The 21,107-nt window shown below is 48.7% G+C and overlaps 1 protein-coding gene across 1 annotated transcript in view; it reads right to left on the reverse strand.

Annotated features, from left to right (window-relative positions):
- The window catches only part of PTK7 (protein tyrosine kinase 7 (inactive)), a 64,680-nt gene that overhangs the window by 41,670 nt on the left and 1,903 nt on the right, over positions 1–21,107 (reverse strand). The gene's annotated exons all lie outside the window — the stretch shown is intronic.

A 21,107-nucleotide genomic window follows, 5' to 3' on the forward strand; every position in this document is an offset into this window, starting at 1 on the left:
GCAAGGCCTCACTGACCGCTTGCAATGTGCCAGGCACTGTTCCAAGAGCTTTAACCAGTGTGAATGCTCACGACCACCCAGCGAGGGAGGCACTATGATCCCCATTCTGCAGATGAGGAAACCAAGGCACAGCAAGGTAAAGTCACTTGCTTAAGGTCACACAGCAAGTCGATGACACACACAAGATTCAAATCTCTCGTTGCCTGGCTCAAAGGAAAAACCTATCCTAACCACTAGGCTTAACCATGGTACTACACAGTGTGATAGGTGGGTGCACAAGGCAAGCTTTTAACCCAGAGTGAGGGTAAAAGGGGGATGCAGAGGAGCATCTCAGAAGAAGGCTCCTCAAAACAAGATTTTAAGGGATTTCCCTGGTGGTCCAGTGGTTAAGACTCTGAGCTTCCACCCCAGGGGCCGAAGGTTCAGTCCCTGGTCAGGGAACCAAGATCCCACATGGCTCTGTACAATAACAACAAGGTTTTAAGAAGGAAGGGGGCTTGGCAAATAGAAAAAGACAGAGGCACAAAGACAAAGCATGAACTTGAGGCACTGAGGATGCTCAGAGTTTAAGGGATGACGGGGTCAGAGGGGCATAACTAAAGGCCGCTAGGACACTGGTTTGTGAGGGGTAGAGCAGACAAAGGAGATGAAATACAAATTTATCTGGCTCAGGCTGTCCCCGGATAGAAAAAAAAAACAAAAAAAAAATCACCAACAGTGAGTCCCTCCCTGTTTCCGAGGAGGTGGTTGTTAGGGTAGAAAATGGACTGAAGCAGCTCTTTGTCACGGACAGAGCAGCAGGCACGGTCACAGGAGGCATTTCGGGATAATGCCATACCTGTTCTGTTAGCTTCCCAGGACTGCTATAACAAATTACCACAGCTGGGTGGCTGAAAACAATGGAAGCTTATGCTCCCTCAGTTCTGGAGGCCAGAAGTGTGAAATCAAGGTGTTGGCAAGCTTGGTTCCTTCTGGAGGTTCTTCAAGAGTCTGTTCCAGGCCTCTCTCGCAGCTTCTGGTGGGTGCAGGCAATCCTTGGAATTGCTTGGCTTAGCGATCTCTCTCCGCTCACTCAGTCATGTCCAACTCTCTGCGACCCCGTGGACTATATCTCGCCAGGCACCTCTGTCCATGGGATTTTTCAGGCAAGAATACTGGAGTGAGTTGTCATTTCCTCCTCCCAGGGATCTTCCCAACCCAGGGATCGAACCTATGTCTCCAGCATGGCAGGCAGATTTTTAAACCCGCTGAGCCACCAGGGAAGCCCGGGCGTGGAGCCGCACCACTCCACTTCCTGCCTCCACCATTAGGTAGCCATCTGCCCTCTGTGCATGCCTGCAGCACCTCCCTTCTTGCAAGAATGTCACCAGTCGCGTAGGATTAGAGCCCACCTGAATGACATCTCTTAACTTAAGCACATCTGCAAAGACCCTATTTCCAAATAAGACCACGATCACAGGGGCCAGGGGTTAGGACTTGAACATATCCTTTTAGGAGACACCATTCAACCCACAACACCTGCTATTCTGCTAACTGTTTTTTGCTCTACAATTAACCACAGGTATCTTTTCATGTCTGTTCACATGGTTCTAGTCCATTCATTTCAACCATGTGTATTATTATTCAACCAGTGGCCCATCATCTGTTTGTCTAACACCCTAATCTAATTGTGGACATTCAGATAGTTATAAATTTTTGCCATTATAAACAACGCCCCCACCGAACCTCCCTGCACAGGCACCTGTGCAGCTTGGTAATGAGAATGTTTCTAGAAACAGAACTGCCCCTGGACCACAGAGAATACAATTTCAGGTTTTTGATAAATGACAAACTGCTCTTTAAAAAAGGTTGTGCCCATCTATTTTCCTTACCAACACTGATACTTTATTCTTTGCCAATTTGAGAGTACTAAAATAATACCTTGCTTTATTTTGCAAGTCACTTAAGACATTTAGTCTGTCCTTAACAACATAAAACAATCTTGTTTACTGGTTTTAGCCGAATTTTCTACTGTACTTCCTTGTCTACCTTTTTCCTTGTTTATTTTTATTGCTATCTTTTTCTTATTAATTTGTAATCAATAAAATCATTAATATAAGGCCTTTTCTGCATTACCTGTCACACTTTCCCCCTCTGAGAATGGTCATTAAGTTATTGAGTACCTACTAAGTGCCAGACATTGTTCCAAGTGTTAGAGAGTACAACAGTGAACAGAGCCATGAAGGTTCTTGTTCTTTAACTTTTCAGAAGGAGATGTGTTTGTGCATGATTTGGGCTGGAAAATAGATAGCAAGTGAACTTTCTTGGATGCAGAGGCTGCCTTGGAATTCATTTAACTACTGTCCTGTTTTAATTCATTTGAGAGCCTTTGGGGGAAACCCACTGTGTTCTCCAGGTGTCCTGGGAGCATCCCTGAAGCAGCAGCGTGGCTAGTGAAGGTAGAAGCGGGAAGACCTGACAGCCGTGCCTTTCCCTCAGGAAGAGTCACATTCCAGGCACCCACACCCCCGGGTGACCAGGGGCTTCAACAGTTAAACCCGGGTGAGTTCAGAGAGCAAAGGGAGTTTTGAGGAGGAATGACCCCTCCCCATTTCAGTGGGGGGGTACCACCGCAGCCTCATCCCACCTTCTCTCACAGGTCCCAGGGAGGGGTGATGTCTCAGCATGTTTGGCTGAGATCCTCTCTCCCCCATCCCCTTAGGGTGGGGGTTGGGGAATAGACCCCCTGCAGACCGGACACATTTTATACACGTAGCCTACACACACACACACACACACACACCCTCTAATTCGGGGATGAACCAGACAATCCTCTTCAGATTAAAACCTTGTTCCTCAAGCTCACCTTTATCTGTGATAAAGGTGATGCATGGACTTCCTTCTCTCCAGTTCCTCTGTCTTTCCTTCCTCCCTGCATCCACTGGTTTCCAATTCAGAGGAGAGAACGGTGATATTTACTGACTCCTTCAACATACAGTTTCCATTCTATTGCTTTAGGCCTATTTATTTTTTCTTCTTGAAAAAGCCTCACAGCTTGTAGGATCTTGGGTCCCTCACCAAGGATGAAACCCGTGCCCCCCCTGCAGCAGAAGCACAGAGTCCTAACCACGGGACCGCCAGGGAAGTCCGTATGCCTGAGTCTCTTAGGGTTTTTCTTGTTGCTGATTTTGTGAATGGGGTAAATGTTTCCATTGTATTTTGTAAAAGGTTACTTGCTGATAAGCAGTGAAACTTCTGAGTTTTGTGTAGTTTTGCCAAATAACTCTCTTACTATTCTAATGGCTTTCAGTTGATAATTGGGTTTCACATATAAGAAACTGGCACCATCAGCAAAAGACATTAACTTTATTTTGACTTCTGTTTTATTTATTTATGGCTACATCGGGTCTTCCTTACTGCACAAGGGCTTCTCTAGTTATGGTGAGCAGGGGCTACACCCTAGTTGGGGGTGCATGGGCTTCTCATTGTGGTGGCTTCTCTTATTGCAGGGCATGGGCTCTAAGACATACCGGCTCAGTAGTTACCCCGGCATGTGGAATCTTCCCTGAGCAGGGATCGAACCTATGTCCCCTGCGTTGGCAGGTGGATTCTTAACCACTGGACCACCAGAGAAGTCCAACTTCTGTTTTCTTACAGTATTATTTCAGCTACAGTTTCCAGAATGATGTTAAATGGTAGAGACCTTACTATTTTAACTTAGTGACTTTAAAAGAGAACAGCATTATAATTTCATTTTTACATATGCTATCTCTGGCTTGAAATTTTAAAAAACAAGAACAGATGTTAATTTATATCTAATGTTATTTTTGCATCTAGCTCTCCATACAGCCAAAGATGGAAATAAGTGTGTGAGTCTTGACTTCTTATTTTGATGAATTACATGAGATTAAACTATCCATGAATTTTGGGAGTAAATCCTAATTGTTTATGACACATTATTTTAAAAATAGTATTAGACTTAATTTGCCAGTATTTTTCTTAGACTTTCGCACCAATATTTCTAAGTAGTGCATTTTCCTCTTCTGTGCCGTCAGCCAGCATTTAGGCGCAAGGTCATAGCAACTTTGTGACATGCATGGCATGGCTGTCCATCTGTTCCTTGGCTCTGTGACAGCCGACAAAGCACTACAAGGCTCTATTTTCCTCTGTGTCTTTTGAAATTTCCCCTCAAGGCTGTCTGATACAACAGCTTGGTGGGAGATTTTTGTTTTCTATCTTTCAATTATTTTTAAAAATTCTTATTGGAGTATAATTGATTTACAATGTTGTTAGTTTCTGCGATACAGCAAAGTGAACCACTTACACATATATCCGCTCTTTTTTTAGATTCTTTTCCATATAGGCCATTACAGAGTATGAGTTCCCCATATACACTAGGTCCTTATTAGTTATCTATTTTATAAATAGTGGTGTCAGTTGTTTTTAATAGTTACTATCTAGTCAATCATCCTAATGGCTCTTGAATACATTTCAATAACTTTTATTTTCCCAGCATCGATTTCTCAGCATAGCACTGAACATGGTAACCCTTGACAACTTAAAAAAAATCTTTTCCATGGCAATTATTCCAACTGGAATTATTAGTACACGTTTTAGTGAGTCCTCCCCACTGAGTAGTAAGCTCCATCTCATTACCTGCTCTAAGTCTCCAAAATCTGCCAAGTACCTGGTATGTACTCAAGAAACTGTTTGAGGCTAAGGATGAGGTTAAGACTTCTTTTTCTTTTCTTGCTTTGCTTATTGACCTTTTCTTTCCTTTTCTTGACTGGATTTGCCTAAGTTTTGTTTCTTTGCTTTTTTCTAAAGCGATGGAATTTACCAATTCTACATTTTTTTCATTTCAAATTTATTCATTTCAAAGCTGTACTCAGAATAGCCTTAAATTATTTCCTAAGTAATAAATGAAGTAAATTAAGCTACTGGCCTCAAGTTAGAATAAAATGAACTCTGTCCACGTTTTAGGTTTGTCTCATGTAAAGAACATGAAACCTTCCTAACTCAATCTTGTCTTATCTCTGTGGGAGATATATTTCACTGAAATTTATCTTACTAACTGATATATTTGTCTTTGCTTCAGTCTGGTTTGTGTTTTAATACTAGAATTCTTCCTTTGTTGTATGTATTGTGTTTTATCTACCTCTTAGGATATGCTTTTTAATTTTACTTGTGTCTCCTTTGTTTTGGGCTTCCCAGGTGACTCCGTGGTAAAGAATCCACATGTCAATGCAGGAGACACAGGTTTGACCCCTGGGTCAGGAAGATCCCCGGAGAAGGAAATCGCAACCCACTCTGATACTCTTGCCTGGGAAATCCCATGGACAGAGGAGCCTGGTGGGCTATAGTCCATGGGGTCACAAAGAGTCAGACGCAACTGAGTAGCACGTTTATCCTTTATTACTTTTTAAAATCTTGAATCTATTTACCTAATTATCACCTTTTTTTCATCATTTTCATCTCACTGTCCATTTTCCTCTGATTCTGAGAGCATCTCAACTGCATGCTATTGATTAGATTAACTACTGCTGATTCAGCTCCTTAAAGGGTATACTGGAAACCGTATTCTGCCATTGCATTTTTTTTTTCCAGTGACCTGAGGGTTTTTTTTTTAATTCATTTTTTAATTACTGGAATATAACTGCCTTACAATGTTGTGTTAGTTTCTCCTGTACAACAATGCGAATCAGTTGTATGCACACATATATTCCCTCCCTCATGAGCCTCCCCCCAACCCCATCCCACCGCTGTAGGTCATCACAGAGCGCTGAGCTGAGCTCCCTGTGCTGTTTAGCAGCTTCCTCCTTGCTCTCTACGTCACACATGGTTGTGTATATGCTATTGCATGTTTTGTCTCCTCACACTCCTTCATTATCTCAGCCAGTCTTCTTTTTACTTCTTCACTCTTCTCATTCAGCTTCCTTTTTATCTCAGTCTGGTACGTCTCATCGGATGTTTCCATCTCAGGGTTCATAAAGTGCATGTCTTTTTGATATTTTTGAGGAGGAAAAAAAAAAAGATCCTGCCATCAAAAATTCACTTTTCCAGCAGTATTCCAAGGAAGGAATGGCAAGACCTTAATAACGAAGTCATGGACAATGAGATATAAGGGGAGGGAACAGATACAAGGGCAATTAAGGGGATGGTAATAATTGGAGAAATGGGGAAAAAAAACAAATCTAGACAGCTGGCAGTACTCAATACATCAATAAAGTATACACCAATAAAGAGTGACAACATATGTCAACGTGCCTGCCCCTGAAGCTTGCCTCCCAGGAATAAAGGCTACATCGCAATGCCCCTGAACAAACTTTCCTTCATTAACCCCTTGTCATAGCTTCCCAGGTGATGCTAGTGGTAAAGAATCCGCCTGGCAATGCAGGGGACAGAAGAGACATGGGTTCAATCCCTGAATCGGGAAGATCCCCTGGAGGAGGGCAAGGCAACCCACTCCAATGTTCTTGCCTTGAGAAACCCATGGACAGAGGAGCCTGACGGGCTATGGTCCATGGGGTTGCAAAGAGCTGGACACGACTGAAGCGACTTAACACGCATGGCTCTATGAGGTGGATATTACCACTTTCATCCTGCAGATTAGGAACACTGCTTCCAGGGCTCAGATTCTGGTTTTGGGAATCCAAGAATAACTTGAACAACCACTGAGCATCTGGGAAAACAAAGGTCAGGAACTGGACCTATCCTACCAAGCTCAGCATATTGTTTGGGAGAAACAAAAAGAACACAGCTGATAGAATGGAAAATAAAACGGAGCAGGTCATTCAGAGCGCCACGGTGTGGAAGAGAGGACATCCCAGAGATCAGGCGAAAAGATCCTGGGGGGCGCTGGGCTACGATCCTCCCAAGTTACCTGGAACAACCCTGGCTTCTGAGGGTTGTCTGGGCATAATCATGGATAAGGCCCCAGGCTGGATGATAAATTCTTCAGTCACCCTAGCAATGCCTTACTTTTGAATCACGTTTGCCAGTTTTCACATGTTAACCTGTGTGATTTTCCCCAGCCAGTGATTCAGAAGTTTGATGAGAGCTATAAACTTCCTCCCCAGAAAAATAACATACATACAGAATGTTGTACCCAACTTTGATATAGTTCTAATCCTTTGACAGAGCAGCTCCATTTCTGGGAATTTACCCTTCAGGTATATAAGCATAAGGGCATAGATACAAGGATATTTATGGTGGCCTGGTTTACCAGAGCAAACCCTCAGAGACAGCCTCTAGTCCATCAGTAGGGGACAGCACTTGCTTTAGGCCAGGCTTCTCCCGAAAATCTATAGGAGCCTTCCTGGCCCCGCTTGTGCCCCCAACTAAGCCAGGTCCCAGGGGAGGAAGAGACACGAGCAAACTCGCAGGAAGCTAACTAATGAATTGTAAGTGTGTGTTGTCTTTGGCCGGGGCAGTCTGGCCAGGCTCAGGGGGCTTCTGGGCAAACATTTTTCATATTTTAGCAGCTGGCCTCTGCCCAAGGCAGTCAGAAGTTAAGTAAGTTTTGAATGAGCAGCGCCCATCCTCTCCCTGGCCCCAAGAATTCTTAACAAGTCTCGAAGACAGCAGCCTCCAGCAAACCCATCGCCGGTTGCCTTAAATATCACTCACCCTTTACTACATTTAATGAATGCAAATGATTCAGCAACAAAACACTTAGCCTGGAGTGAAATCCACCTTTGTGTGGCTGGTTTCTCCAACTTAGAGCCCAGCTCAGACAGGGCCCTACCAGGGCAGGCGGCCAGCCCCGCAGACCCCGGGGTGCCCAGGCTAGCCCAGGCAGACCCCTGCACACGCCAGGCCTGGGAGCAGGATCCAGGAAGTGTTCAGCAGAAGAGAAGACCCCCCCCCACCCCTCCCCACCGCCTGCCCCGCCTCCCCACCCCATCCCCTGCACCTCACCCACCATCCCAACCACCAGATGCAGACCCTCACAACTCCGCCTCTTTACGACTCTGGCTCCAGGGCAGAGGAAAGTGTGAGCGGAAAAACAAAAGGTATTTCTTTGATCTAACGAAAGGGGCTGGTCCCAGGCACCTCAAAGGCCTGTCCGGTCACCACACTTCCTGCATTCAAGGGCACTTCACCACCCCCCCCACACAAACACACACGCCCACCCCCTTTTCACCTGATGCCAGGTATCAGAAGAACCTGAAAAGCTCCCTTGGACCGGCGCCCTCCTCCACAGACTGCATGGAAGCAACAAAAACAGAGACAGTGTAAATAACCCAATTTACACCCTGTTTTCAGAGTTCTCTTTTGGCAGCAAAAACTGAAAGCAATTTGTCCGGAGCCTAAGAGCAACGTTTAACTAATTTACTTCCAACCTGGGGCTCAGGGGGATTTGCTGCCCCGTCAGCCTGATCAACACCTCTCTCCACGGCTGAGGCAGTGGCCTGGCCCAGAACAGGCAGCTGTTAATTCAGCTGCCACAGCCATCACCCCCAAGGCCAGCAGCTGGCAGGAGCCCCATGGAGGTCCACGCAAGTCCTCTCGAGGCTTCTCAAACTGGACAACTGGTTACACTCAGGGCAATACCTGCAGGTATTGGTCTGGGTGACTCAGACGCAAAAAGGGCTTCAAAGAATCTGTTGACCTGGTTTGAAAAGAACCACTGCCTCCCCAGAAGAAAACTCATGTTGAGTTTCAGAGTTTTATAAAAATGTTTTTTTATCATCAAAAATGCCCTGAAAGAGAGCACTGGAATTGTCTTAACCTCAATGCCCTTTTGATTATGCAAGGCACATCATCTGTGCCTTGAATAATTCCCCAAACAGACTTCCCAGGTGGTCCAGTGGTTAAGAATCTGCCTGCCAATGCAGGGGACTGGATCCCTAGTCTGGGAAGATCCCACACGCCGTGGAGCAACAAAGCCCGTGCACCACAACCACTGAAGCCCACGTGCCTAGCTCCCGTGCTCCACAAGAGAAGCCGCGGCAGTGAGTAGCCCCCGCTCGTAGCAACTAAGACCCAGCACAGCCGATAAATAAATAACATTTCCGAAAGAAGAAGAGCCCTCACTCCATGGAGAGGCTGGGTCCCTAGACCCGGGAACTTTTTGAGTTCTCTTCCAGGCAAGCTTTTAATCAGCCCCTTTCCCAACTGGGCACACCCACCAAGGGTTAAATTTCTGGGCGACCACACAGAAAGAACACATTCTGAAACCCCTATAAGGTGGAGTGCCTAAAACACGTATCTACGCAGCAATCTATTAAAAAAGAGAAAAAAGAAAAAAAGCTTTGCTCTAGACATCCACTAACACATACAAAAGGGACCTATCTTGCTCTTTTCCTGTGCCATCCAAACCCCAACTCGACAGCCAATCCATCCCACCATCAGATGAACCAGAATCCAGCAAAGAAAGAACTCCCCAGCCTCAGGCCACTTGTGTCCTGAGCGGGAATGGCACACACCGCCCCCTCCCTCCATGATTGGGTAGCACAAAGCAGAATGATGAGCGCCAGCTGTCTCCACAAAGCTTCGATCAACGCAGTGCAGCTGTGCTGCTGGGCGGGGAAGCCGCCCGCTGTGGGTCCCTCGCCTGCCCCACTCAGGTCCCCATCCTCTGTGCTAGTGGCTCAGTCGTGTCTGACCCTGTGCATCCCTACGGACTGTGGCCCACCAGGCTCCTCTGTCCATGAGGATTCTCCAGGCCAGAATACTGGACCGGGGTTGCCATGCCCTCCTCCAGGGGATCTTCCCCACCCAGAGACTGAACCTGGGTCTCCCACGTTGCAGGCAGATTCTTTACCATCTGAACCACCAGGGAAGCCCTCCCCATTCTTTGAGCACCTGGGATTTACTGGGTCCCCCCTCTCTGGTGCTTCTCCATGTCCTTGGCTTGTTCATTACCCTCTTCTAGTTCTATCTTAGTTTGCTTACCAGACAATCCATTCCTGGAGTGAGTCTCCACCCAGGAATAGCTCAGCATTTTCATGCCTTTTTTTTTTTTTTTTTTTGACCACTCAACTTGTGGGATCTTAGTTCCCTGACCAGGGATCGAACCCAGGCTCTAGCTGTGAGAGTGCAGAGTCCCAGCCACTGGACAGCTCGGGAATTCCCAATTCAGCCTTTTTCAGTGGAGACTCTAAGGAAATTATCTGGTGGTCCAGGGGTTGGGACTCCGTGCTTTCACTTCCCTGGGGCTGGGCTTGATCCCTGGTTGGGGAACTGGGCTCTCTGTTTGCTGTGTCATGCAGCTAAATAAGTAAATGGAGACTCAACCATCAGAGAGGTATTTTCTTTCCACAAGAGACTGTTTGTCCTCTTAAGGATGGCTACCTCCTCTTCTGGATCTCTTTTGCTTTTTAAAGGATTTAGAAGTCCCCCAACCACTCCCTTCTACATTACCTAGCATGAAGCCTTCTGCCTTAAGCAGTCTTAGTTATTTATGCGCCAGGCTAAAAAAGAAAACAGTTTCTATTTAAAGTTACTAATAGACAGGAAGCAAAAGCAGGTCTATAACTAAATCACCCCTATCCCATTCTAACTACCTTTTATCAAGTATCTACTATGGGACAAAGTCCTTCCCATACACTGAACTTCACAGATGTCACTGATTTTGAGACACACCATTATATATGTTCCGCCAAAAGGGAACATTACATAATAATTATCTTACCACCCAATCTGAAAGAAGCAAAACTGGGGAGAACTCAAAGTTCATGAAGTTCAGTACTATCTCACTTAACTCTCACAAGAACTCGAATGGTATCGGTATTACCATCCCCATCTTCCAAAAGAACCTGAGGGCTCAGAAAGGTGACATGAACTCTCTAAGGTCTCTCAGGGAGCAAGCTACGAAGCCAGAACTCAATGCCTGAACACATTTCTGAATTTCCCTGGGAGTTCGGGCATGCCGGGGGCGGGCAAGGGGGAGACAGCCAGGGTTCAGACAGACCAGCCTTGGTCAAGCTGCCCATCAAGGGCAAACAACACTTGCTTGGCTGACTCCTAAAATCAGGGTTTTTTGCAATTGCATCTTCACAGATCCTACTTCCAGAAACAAAAGGAAAACAGGTTTCCCTAGCTCCTTCCTCACAAAACTGGCTGGAAATGGAGGGGGGGCGGCGGCGGGGGAGCCCTCAGCCAACTTGTTATACATAAAGCACATTTAATGAGCCTTTCAAGCTCTGGGAGTAGGAGAAGGAGAGGTTCATTGGAAATCTGATACTTTGGCAGCCAAGTGAGAGGGGCAAGGCCCTGCGCATCAGCCCTGGGGGATAAACACTATCCCCAGCCCCTTTGTCTGCCAGAAGGAGATACTTCCTGGGGGGCAGGAGGCAGCAATGCTTTTTATGGTGAAGCCCACCTAACAACAACCCTCCACTGGAGACCTGGTTGGGGCCTCTGGACAACCCACCTAACCATAAACCCTCTGTGCTCTCCCAAACCTGCTGGGGTCCCTCTTCCCACAAATACCTGTGACCGTCATAAACGCCCTTCAACAACCCCCGTTTACTGCCCAGCCTGCCTGCTGCTAAATGAGGGCATTTGTTTCAAATTTGCAAATACCCAGAGCGCTGGAAACCTAAGTCCACTCCTAAAATGAAATGTTCTGCATTCCTCCCAGCCCGAAGCCCCGCGCTTCAAAAGCTGCAAGAGGCCCTGGCTGTTTACTCACTGGTGGGGCTATTGGGAGAGGCATTTCCCCGCTCCCCGAGGAGGCAGCTTTGATCCCGGCCGGGTGGGAAGGGGACGGAGGGAGGTGCCATCCTAGCCTGGGCCGGGCCGGGCCCAGGCTCTCCTGCCGCCTTTCTGGGTCGCCGCTGGCAGATTGGGGGGTGGCGGGGGAGGGGGGTGGCGGGGGAGGCGTCGGTGGGAAAGTGAGTCTCAGGGGGAGGCTCAAGTGGAGGATTGAAGGAGACAGAGCAGGCTGGCTCAGCAGGACCTCGGAGCCCATCTTCAAAAGGCCCTCGAAACAAAGGTAAAGTGTATGGAGGCTGAGAAGCACCCCAGCCTCTCACACAGAAATAAAGGGGCGAACTCCCCATCTAGGACACCAAGCCACTCAGGATACTACACTGGGGGCTGGGTGCAGTGTGTGTGTTTACTAAATAAAAGCCTTTTGTTTTAAGGAGTTTTCAGAAAGCGGGTGGCGGTAAAGAGAAGACAAGAGATCCTCCTCCAGTCCCCCAGGGCTGTTCCAGGGCACAGCATTCCCCCTCCTCCCCAAGCTCCTCCTGCACCAGCCTGAACCCGAGGGTGGAGGAGGAGCCCGGATTGCAGAAGGCAAAGCTGCCGGCAAGTTGGGCATTTTTTAAATTGGTCACTTTAACAATCGGTTTAATCTGCTAAATTAACCAGATAAAATGATTTTGCTATTTGTAGCTGGAGCTCCAAGACCAACAGCATTTCCTGACCACCCCCCACACCCCACCGCCGACCCCCAAGACCCTAAGACAACCGTTTTCTTTGTCCGTGATGTGTTTTGTTATTCAGGTGGCTGGAAGTGAACTTGGGATCACAAATGCCATCCGGGCTCATCACCTCTCTATGGAACCGCCGGCTTGAAGGAGACTCTTTCTTCTCCCAGGCAGGAGACAGCTCAGCCTTGTGGGTTTTTGCTTTTTTTAAATAGATGAGCTGTACCAGAATCAGAACACCGAAGTGTCCTTTGCACCCTCCGTGATAGCACGTAAGTTAAGGACTTCAGAAGCAGAAGAACAAACTCAGCAAGATGGCCAAGCGTGGTCAACAGTTCAGACAAAGCAAGATACACCTGGCTCCAAAGGACTTACGTCTCCCAGGGTGTCAGAGGTCATTGTCCAACCTCTTCTGAAAGCCCTCAAGAATTCAAAGACTTGCCTCCAAAGTCAGAAACGGAAGGGAAATCTACATCCGTCATTTCCCTGCCACGTGCAGGGCACAGGCACATCTTTCCATATAAAAGACATTAGAGGCGGTAAAGTCAGAGCAGAGATGATTGTTACCACCTACGTGGTCTCTGCCGCAGCATAAGCCAGTGTGCAGCTCTCAGCAGGCGTACCAGTCTGGAATGTGGCAGCACAGCTGCAAGCCAGGGCCTGTAACTGCCCGTGACCTTCCAGAAGCACCAGGGGGAAGCGACTCAGGACTCCTGGGTTCAAGAGAAAAGCTCGAATCCTGGGGATGCAGGCACACCATTCTGGACTTCCAGAATACATACAGTCTGATCATGACTCTAAAAACTTTAAGGCGTATACAAATCTCTGAATGGGCCATTGAAAACTTTAACCTGGGGCTTCCCTGGTGGTCCAGTAGTTAAGAATCCGCCTTGCGATGCCGGGGACACAGGTTCAATCCCTGATCCAGGAAAATCCCACATGCCATGGGGCAACTAAGCCCATGCACCATGAGTACTGAGCCTGTGCTCTGGAGTCCTAGAGCCACAACTACTGAGCCCACACACTGCAATTATTGAAGCCTGTGCTCCCCAGAACCCAGGCTCCACCACAAGAGAAGTCATTGCGATGAGAAGCCTGTGCACTGAAACTAGACAGTAGTCCCGGATCTCTGTAACTGGAGAAAACCTGCATGCAGCAACAAAGACCTAGTGCAGCCAAAACTAAATAATTTTTTTTTTCAAAAAAAGAACACTTTAACCTGGCTGTTTTGTAATAAAAAAGGGGGCAGGAGTGGGGGCGGGGAGACTAGCAATCCTGAATGCTGTGGCCCAACAGCTCTCACTGCTCGGCAAGGGCTTCTCAAGTTGAGGCCAGAGAGGTAGGTGGGATGTGGCCAAGGTCACACAAGCAATCTGGGGCAAATGTGGAGCAGGGTCCATACCTCCCAGGTGCCACCCTGGTGTTCCTAACAAGTGTCCCCGCCTAGGAGGGGGGACACCCCCAGGGACCCAGAACTAGGTTTCCGTTATTGACACACTCCCTCTGATTCTAGCAGGACTGCCTCTAAACCCACCCAGAGAGTTATCCTGGCTGCAAAATCCACTCCCCAACATTTACGTGGTTCCAAGGCACATGTGCAGCATTTCATAGCCTCGAGTGATGAGGTTCACACGAGGACATATGAGAGCCTGGGAACAGCTCTATTACTTATCAGCTCTGCAGTCCTGAGGGGATCACATTTTGTGCCTCAGTTTCTTTACTTGTCAAATGCCTCCCACCTCCACTCTTTGAGAAACAAACAAAAACCCAATCGCCCTCATCCTGGCTCTGAGCCTTCTTGATAGGATGGACTGTCAGTGTGGGTGAAAGCATTCTGTAAGCTGCAGAACTGGGTACAGCCATTGGTTATCACACATGGGGGCTATCCTAAAGCACACCCCACCCCTCTTCCCAGCTCCAAGCCTCCCTCCAGTAGCCCTCCCGTTCTGTGCAAAAGAAAAGCAGCCCCCCACCTGGACACTTGTTCCTCAAATACTGAGACAACCAGGTAAGGACTGCTGCCTTCCCATACTCAGATTAAAAACTCTCCCTTTTTTTTTTTTTTTTTTTCTCATAAGAACTCCCTCCCCAAACCTCTCATTCCCTTTGGCACCCAGGCAATTACACCCTAATTCCAGTCGATCGAGTCTAGACGCATTGGTGCCCACGCACTAGACACTCCTGAATAGAACGCAACCCTTGGATGAAAGCGCTCTCCCAACACCAAAGGCGAGGAGGACAATTTCACGCTGTGCGGCAGAAGCACAAGGAGTGGTAGATGGCAAGGCTGTGCTGGCCTCAAAGGTCACCACGGCAAGGTCCGGCAAGGGCTTGTCAAGTTGAGGCCAGAGAGGTAGGTGGGATGTGCCCAAGGTCACACGAGCAATCTGGGGCAAATGTGGAGCAGGGTCCACACCTCCTGGGTGCCACCGTGGTGTTCCTAACAAGTGTCTCAGCCTAGGAAGGGGGAACACCCCCAGGGACCCAGAACTAAAGCCCAGCAAGACCTAGGGTCCATCTTTGCAAATAAAGTGATATCACTTCTACTGCAGGAATTCCTCTCAATCAGGAATGCCCACACATTTACCTGGGGCTGTGGGAGGCCCCGGGGTCCCCTGGGACAGAGGACATGAAAAGAAAGGTAAGCATGGAGCTCCTTAATGAAATGAGAAATCAACTCAGCAGCATTTCTTCCCCGAAGACAGCCAGCCTTCTGCATCAACTATCACATCAGGCTAGAAGCCTGCAAGGCAGCAAAATCCTCCAGCGGGGAAGGAGCCCAGAAACAGGCTGAGACCTCAGCAACCGCAAACATATACTGTGGAGTGGGCACACCACTGCGGGCTCAGCCCCCTAGGCTTCTCCTATTGTACGTTCTGAGCAGCAGTGCCCCACCCCACCACCACAGGAGGCGGGAGAACAGCAATGAAAAGGGCTCATCTGAAACATATTGTTAGAATAGAGGTCATCAAAATCATCTTGGCCCACCAACTGGGAAGCAAAGAAGGACTTGTTGCGAGGATTTTTCTTCAATGGGACAGTCATGTACGGCGTTACAGGTTGCGCACTGCTCAAATGCCTAGTCAAGGGCGTTAATACTGAAATACTGCCTGTGCTCCACATGCCAAAGCCCTGCATCCTGGTGCAGGGCTGCAGTCACCTGGAGGAAGGGCGTCTATTTCTAATCTGCACAAAGACACCTTATGAGCTAGCTGCTAGGACACCCCAGCAGTCCCAAGAGCAGACAAGCATTCTCTTCACTGCCCCCCCAAACCACCACCAACCCAAGGAGGGGACAAAAGAGAGACAGTGTGTCTCCAGGAGCAGGGGCTGTGCCCACTGTGGCCACTGTAACCTCCCCCCACAGGGAGACCACACCACACCTCAGGAACCTCCCGCACGGTTCTCATATACGTTCCCACAAGTTAGACAGAGTAACTGCCTGGGGAAACCCCAACACCATCCTGCGATGATAAAAGCCCTCCCCTGGGTATTATAGAAGTCTGCCTCGTCCACAAGCAGCACAGTTCACTCCCTGGAAGGAATTCAGCAGGCCAAGGGAGATGGTGTAGTCTAAAGTAGACCAGCACTGGCCACCCTGGAGAGAATCCACTACCGGAACACGGGGAGGAAGAGTGCCCACCAGGAAACACAAAGGGGCTGTGCCCACATTTCTGACCTGCCGCTGGAATATGGAGACCCATTTAGAAAATCTGCTCGAGAATGAGAAAACTATTTCTACAGCTGTCATTCAAGAGTGACTAGGTCGAGCCCTCGCAGGCCGCTCTAGAGACGGGGACTGGAAAGAAAGGCCGACACCTTAAAGGCAGACAAAAGGTTAGGACCGTCTCTGGGAAGAGACAGCAGGGGTGACCAGAGGGGCTGCTTCCCTGAGTCAACCACCTTCACAGCCGGGAGCGCTACCCCCTAACTTCCAGGCGGGCAAGCAGGCGTCAGCATCACTTGCATTTTGCACATGAGTTAACTAAAGCTTGGCAAAGTTAAATAACCAGCTCATGGTCATGTGTGTGCTGTGCTCAGTCGCTCAGTTGTTTCTGACTCTGTGAGACCCCATGGACTGTAGCCCACCAGGCTCCTCTGTCCATGGGATTCTCCAGGCAAGAATACTGGAATGGGTTGCCATTTCCTCCTCCAGGGGATCTTTCCAAGCCAGGGATTGCACCTGCGTCTCTTATGTCTCCCGCACTGGCAGGCAGCAATGAGCCACGGGTGTCACTTCTCTTCCTTTACCATGTGTGATATTAGCAGAGAAGCACCCACGTTTTCAGACGCCTGATCCAATCAATGTCTTTCCATCATTCTGATTGGTCACAGTGGACTACAGCTACCAGCAAAGTGAATCCTCTCTCCTCTCTGAAGCCCTCCCACTCCCCCATTTGCTTCTGCGTGGTGAACTCACCTTCCTAAACACTCTGGAACGTTCTTCCATCTATTGCACCCTTGACCAAGTGTTGTCTCTCATACTTCATCTGATTTTCATCATCTTGTCTCCTTCCTACCCCACCTGAGACACCTCCATAGAAGACACCCTGAAACTGAACTGAGCCCATCCTAAGTCCCTCAGCATTAATACCAACCTCTTTTTTATCACCACACCTCCACTTTATCTTGTTTTTAATATTTATTTATTTGGATGCGCCAGGTCTTAGCTGTGGGATCTTTAGTTGTGGCATTCAAACTCTTAGTTGCAGCATGTGGGATCTAGTTCCCTAACCAGGGCCCCCAGCATCGGGAGTGCAGAGTCTTAGCCACTGGACCACCACCAGGGAAGTCCCCCCACCTCCACTTTAGACTGACAAATTCTCCTTGTGGCTATGCACTGGTTCTCAAACTTGAGTTTAGGTAAGAATCTCCTGGAAAGCTCTTTTAAAATGCAATTTCCTTTTGAGACTTGAGCTATGTGACTGGATTGATCATTCAAAAAACACAATGTAGGGGACATCCCTGTTCCCTGAAGGCCCAGTGGTTAAGACCCTGTGCTTCCAATGCAGGGGGGCACGGGTTCGATCCCTAGTCAGGGAATTAGGATCCCATAAGTTGCTCAGTGTGGCCAAAAGATTTTTTTTTAATGTAATCTAACAAATGAGAAAGTAAACTACATGTTCTGGCTCCCCCACCACAACGATTCTGATGGGCAAACCTGCAGTAAGGCTCAGGCAACTCAAATTTTAAGCAGTACCTCTGGTTACCTGCCCTCCCACTATATTCCCCGATGGACTCTGGACTGCATTTTTGAGAAACACACACAAATGCCCATCTTCTTAACATGTGATTCCCAATCCCTACCCCCGTGACTCAGGACCCAGTTATCAGAAGTTACCTACACACCTAAGCCAGCAGGGGCATGTCCGGTGCATTAGGGTCTAAGCTTCTGGCAGGAGACCTGGAGTCTGCAGGTTGCAGACCTGGGACCTGGGAGACTGCGTCCCACTCACCTGTGCGTTCACTCGGAGTTAATGCACACAGGGACACGAGAGCTCGGGGACTCCAAACCGAGCTGCAAGAGGGGAGAAGGCACCCGCAGAGGTTAGCCCTTTGGACACGGCTTCCTCCCTGCCCCACAGCTGCCCCACAGTGTAGCATTACTGGGAGGGAAATGGCCTGAACTCCGAGAAGAAAAGAGGATGGAAAAAGTGACATACTACAGAGGGCTTCCTCAAACCACTGATTAGCTGGAGCAGCTCCTGTGCCAGCCAGCTCCACCAAAGTGCCAGGGGGCTCGGCAGGGCTGACTGTGCATTGAGCAGTTAACTCAGAGAACCCCAAGGCAGGACCTGCCCCCAGCCACCATGGCAGAAGCCCCACACCCTCGGGACAAAGGACCAGACAGCTGGGGGGCGGGGGGTGGCACAGGACTCAAGGAGGGAGAGAGACAAACCAGCAGCTTGTGGGCGAGGCCAGCGCCCGCTCCCGCGGCCCCACCACGTGGCTCCGCCAGGGCCACAGAGCAGAGAGGTATGTACTGAGGTTAGGGAGAGCTGAGGGAGGCTCAGGGACACAGGCCAAGGATACCCAACCCGGTTTAATGACCCTTTCTTCCATCAGGGACTCACCAAAGACTGAAGCCCTGGCCCCACACTGCTCTTGGCTCAAATATTAGAGTCTGAACTGGCCACTCTCCTTCACAGAAGCTGCCACTGGCTTAAACACACACACAACGCACCCAAACCCGCCTCACTCCAAAGTATGAAATCCTCCAAAACTTTTAACAACTACGACTGTTACAGCCTAGCAGAGACACTGCCTCCCTTTGTGAACCAAACGTGTTCCTGAAAAGTCCTCTACAGACCAAACTCCTGACGAACAAATCCGATTTCTCCACCGGCTCTTGTTGTAAAATGTTACATATGCTCCTCTAGGAAAAACTGAGGCTCCCCAAGGAACTGAACTTCACACTTAGTGTTGCAAACCCTCTGGAGTCACACCTTTAATGGACAAATGTCCTGGCAAAACCTAATTCAAACTCAGCCCAAAGGGAGGTCATTCTTAAGTGTACACACCATGCTGGAGAGTGTTCACATGAACTAAAAGTTACTTAAGGTCAGTCTTTAAATACCGTGCAAGATCTGGGGCCCATGCTTTGTACTGTTGCAACAGGAAGGCTCTGTCCCTTGAGTCTCTATGCAAGGAGGGATGCTGAGAGTAGACTCCTAGAACCTTCGGTGTGGTCACCTGGGAGCTTGTTAAAATGTAGACTGAGGGGCTTCCTTGTGGTCCAGTGGCTAAGACTCCATGCTCCCAACGCAGGGGGCCCGGGTTCCATCCCTGGGCAGGGAGCGAGATCCCACATGCTGCAACTAAAGGAAAGGCTTTGCTGCAAAGGAAAGGCCCCACACATCACAATGAAAGTCGAAGAGTGGCCACAACTGACAGCTTGGCCCAGGTGAATATAAAATAAATTTTTTAAAAAAATAGAGAATGCCAATGCCACTTCTCTGTGGACCTTGTTTCGAGTGGCAAAGGTATAGGTAATCCAAGCCCCCACCAAGCTCACAGTGGTTGAGCTGTGGCCTTTCCAAGGCAGGTCAGTTTCCTACGTAGAGATGGATGCCCAAACCCAGAACTACTGGAGAAAAATCCTGCCATCAAAACTCAGAAAACTGCCACAAAGAACAGACAGCTCAGGGACAGGGAAGGAAGATCTATCAGGTGTCTTAGCTGGGTCACAGTAGAGCAGGCAACCCCAATCCAAAGCGGGGAAAAGGCACAAAGACCACCCCCCAACACACAGCCTAGCAGGAAATGGGGCTGCTTACCTCTGCCAATGGTCACTCTGCCCTGTACCCAAAAGCTTCATTCATTTTTTAATAAACCTAGATAAGGATCTATTATAAATAAGATATGGTAATGAATTCTACAGTAAGTAAATCCCTTCAGTAAGTTAAAAACCCAAGGGGGGCAAAAATATGGAAGATGGCTTAAGGGTCAAGAGGTTCTCCAAGCATTCACCTTCTAGCAGGAGAGATGGGGGGACAGCTTCGGGGAGGAAGTGGAGGTGGGGATGGGCACATACCAGATGGGCCAGAGAGGAGAGCAAGGTCTGCGAACCCCCGGGTGTTTTCGGGGATGGGAAAGAGACTAGCTGGGTTGAAACGGAGAGCTCCGGTAAGTGGAAAATGTTTATTGTTGGGGGCGACTGTAAAGCTGGAAAGGTATGCTCAGCACACCACAGGAGAGGGAAGCACAAGAAAGGGGCCCTTTATATACTTCATTACATTTAATCCTCAGCACAACTCCAGGAAGTAAGTCCCTTCAGAGAGGAGGCAAACTGTGAGGTCAAGAAGCCTGCCAGGGCCACAGGGCCTGTCAAAGGATCCGAGCTGCCGTACTGCCAAACACTTCATCCCCACGGCCTGGGCCCTCTCCACCACTCAACCCTGCTCTGAATGCCAGGAGTCTGACTAGATCCTTTGGCAAGCGATGGGCAGATTACCCGTGCCCGCCCGCCATACATCCCAACATCTGAGAAAAGCCCGTCACTGATAAATGGCCCGAATTACAGGCTGCATAATCTCAGGACAGAACAACTCAATCTCTCCAAAGAAACAAGAGCCTGGAGGAAAGAACCCAGAGACCAGGGTGGGAACAGGGATGGGTAATGACCGTAACCGACCATTCCGATGGTAGGGAGAAGCAGCCCAGGTTTCAAACATCAAGCCCTTTCCTCCTCCTCCTCCTCCTCCACCATATTTATCACAATGGGGATCTCAAAGTTCAGAAAGCTCCTCAGCCCTTTACAGCATAATTACCCAAACTTCAAAATGGCCTAATCCACAAACCTAGCCAACCTAGGTCCCTTACTCTTACTTTATTAACAGTGGGGTCTCACTACCTCTCCAGCTGATTACACAATTTAACAATGAGATGGAAAAACCTACTGTAATCTATTTTTAAAAAAATCGTTGCCCCCTGAAGTCATGCTGTCCAGGGGTAGGTTAAGCCCCCTGGGTTTCACCAGAAGACAGACAGCAGGCGCCTCAGCCTCGGCAGAAACTGTTTACAACACACGGGCAGGGTCCACACCAAGACACATTTGGTGGAATTGATTTAAGGCTCTCATTAAAATGTTCCTTTGTTGAGCACAAGACATCTCCCCACCCCCAGAGGAGATTCCAGACCTCCAGTCCCCAGCCCGCAGCCTGCCCTAACTCCCCCCCACCAGGTCCCCTCCCTCCGCTAAACACCAGTCACTGGATTAACATTGATTAACATCAGGGTTGTCTT

The sequence above is a fragment of the Bubalus kerabau genome, chromosome 3 (assembly GCF_029407905.1).
Source record: "Bubalus kerabau isolate K-KA32 ecotype Philippines breed swamp buffalo chromosome 3, PCC_UOA_SB_1v2, whole genome shotgun sequence".
In the NCBI taxonomy this organism is placed as follows: domain Eukaryota; kingdom Metazoa; phylum Chordata; class Mammalia; order Artiodactyla; family Bovidae; genus Bubalus; species Bubalus kerabau.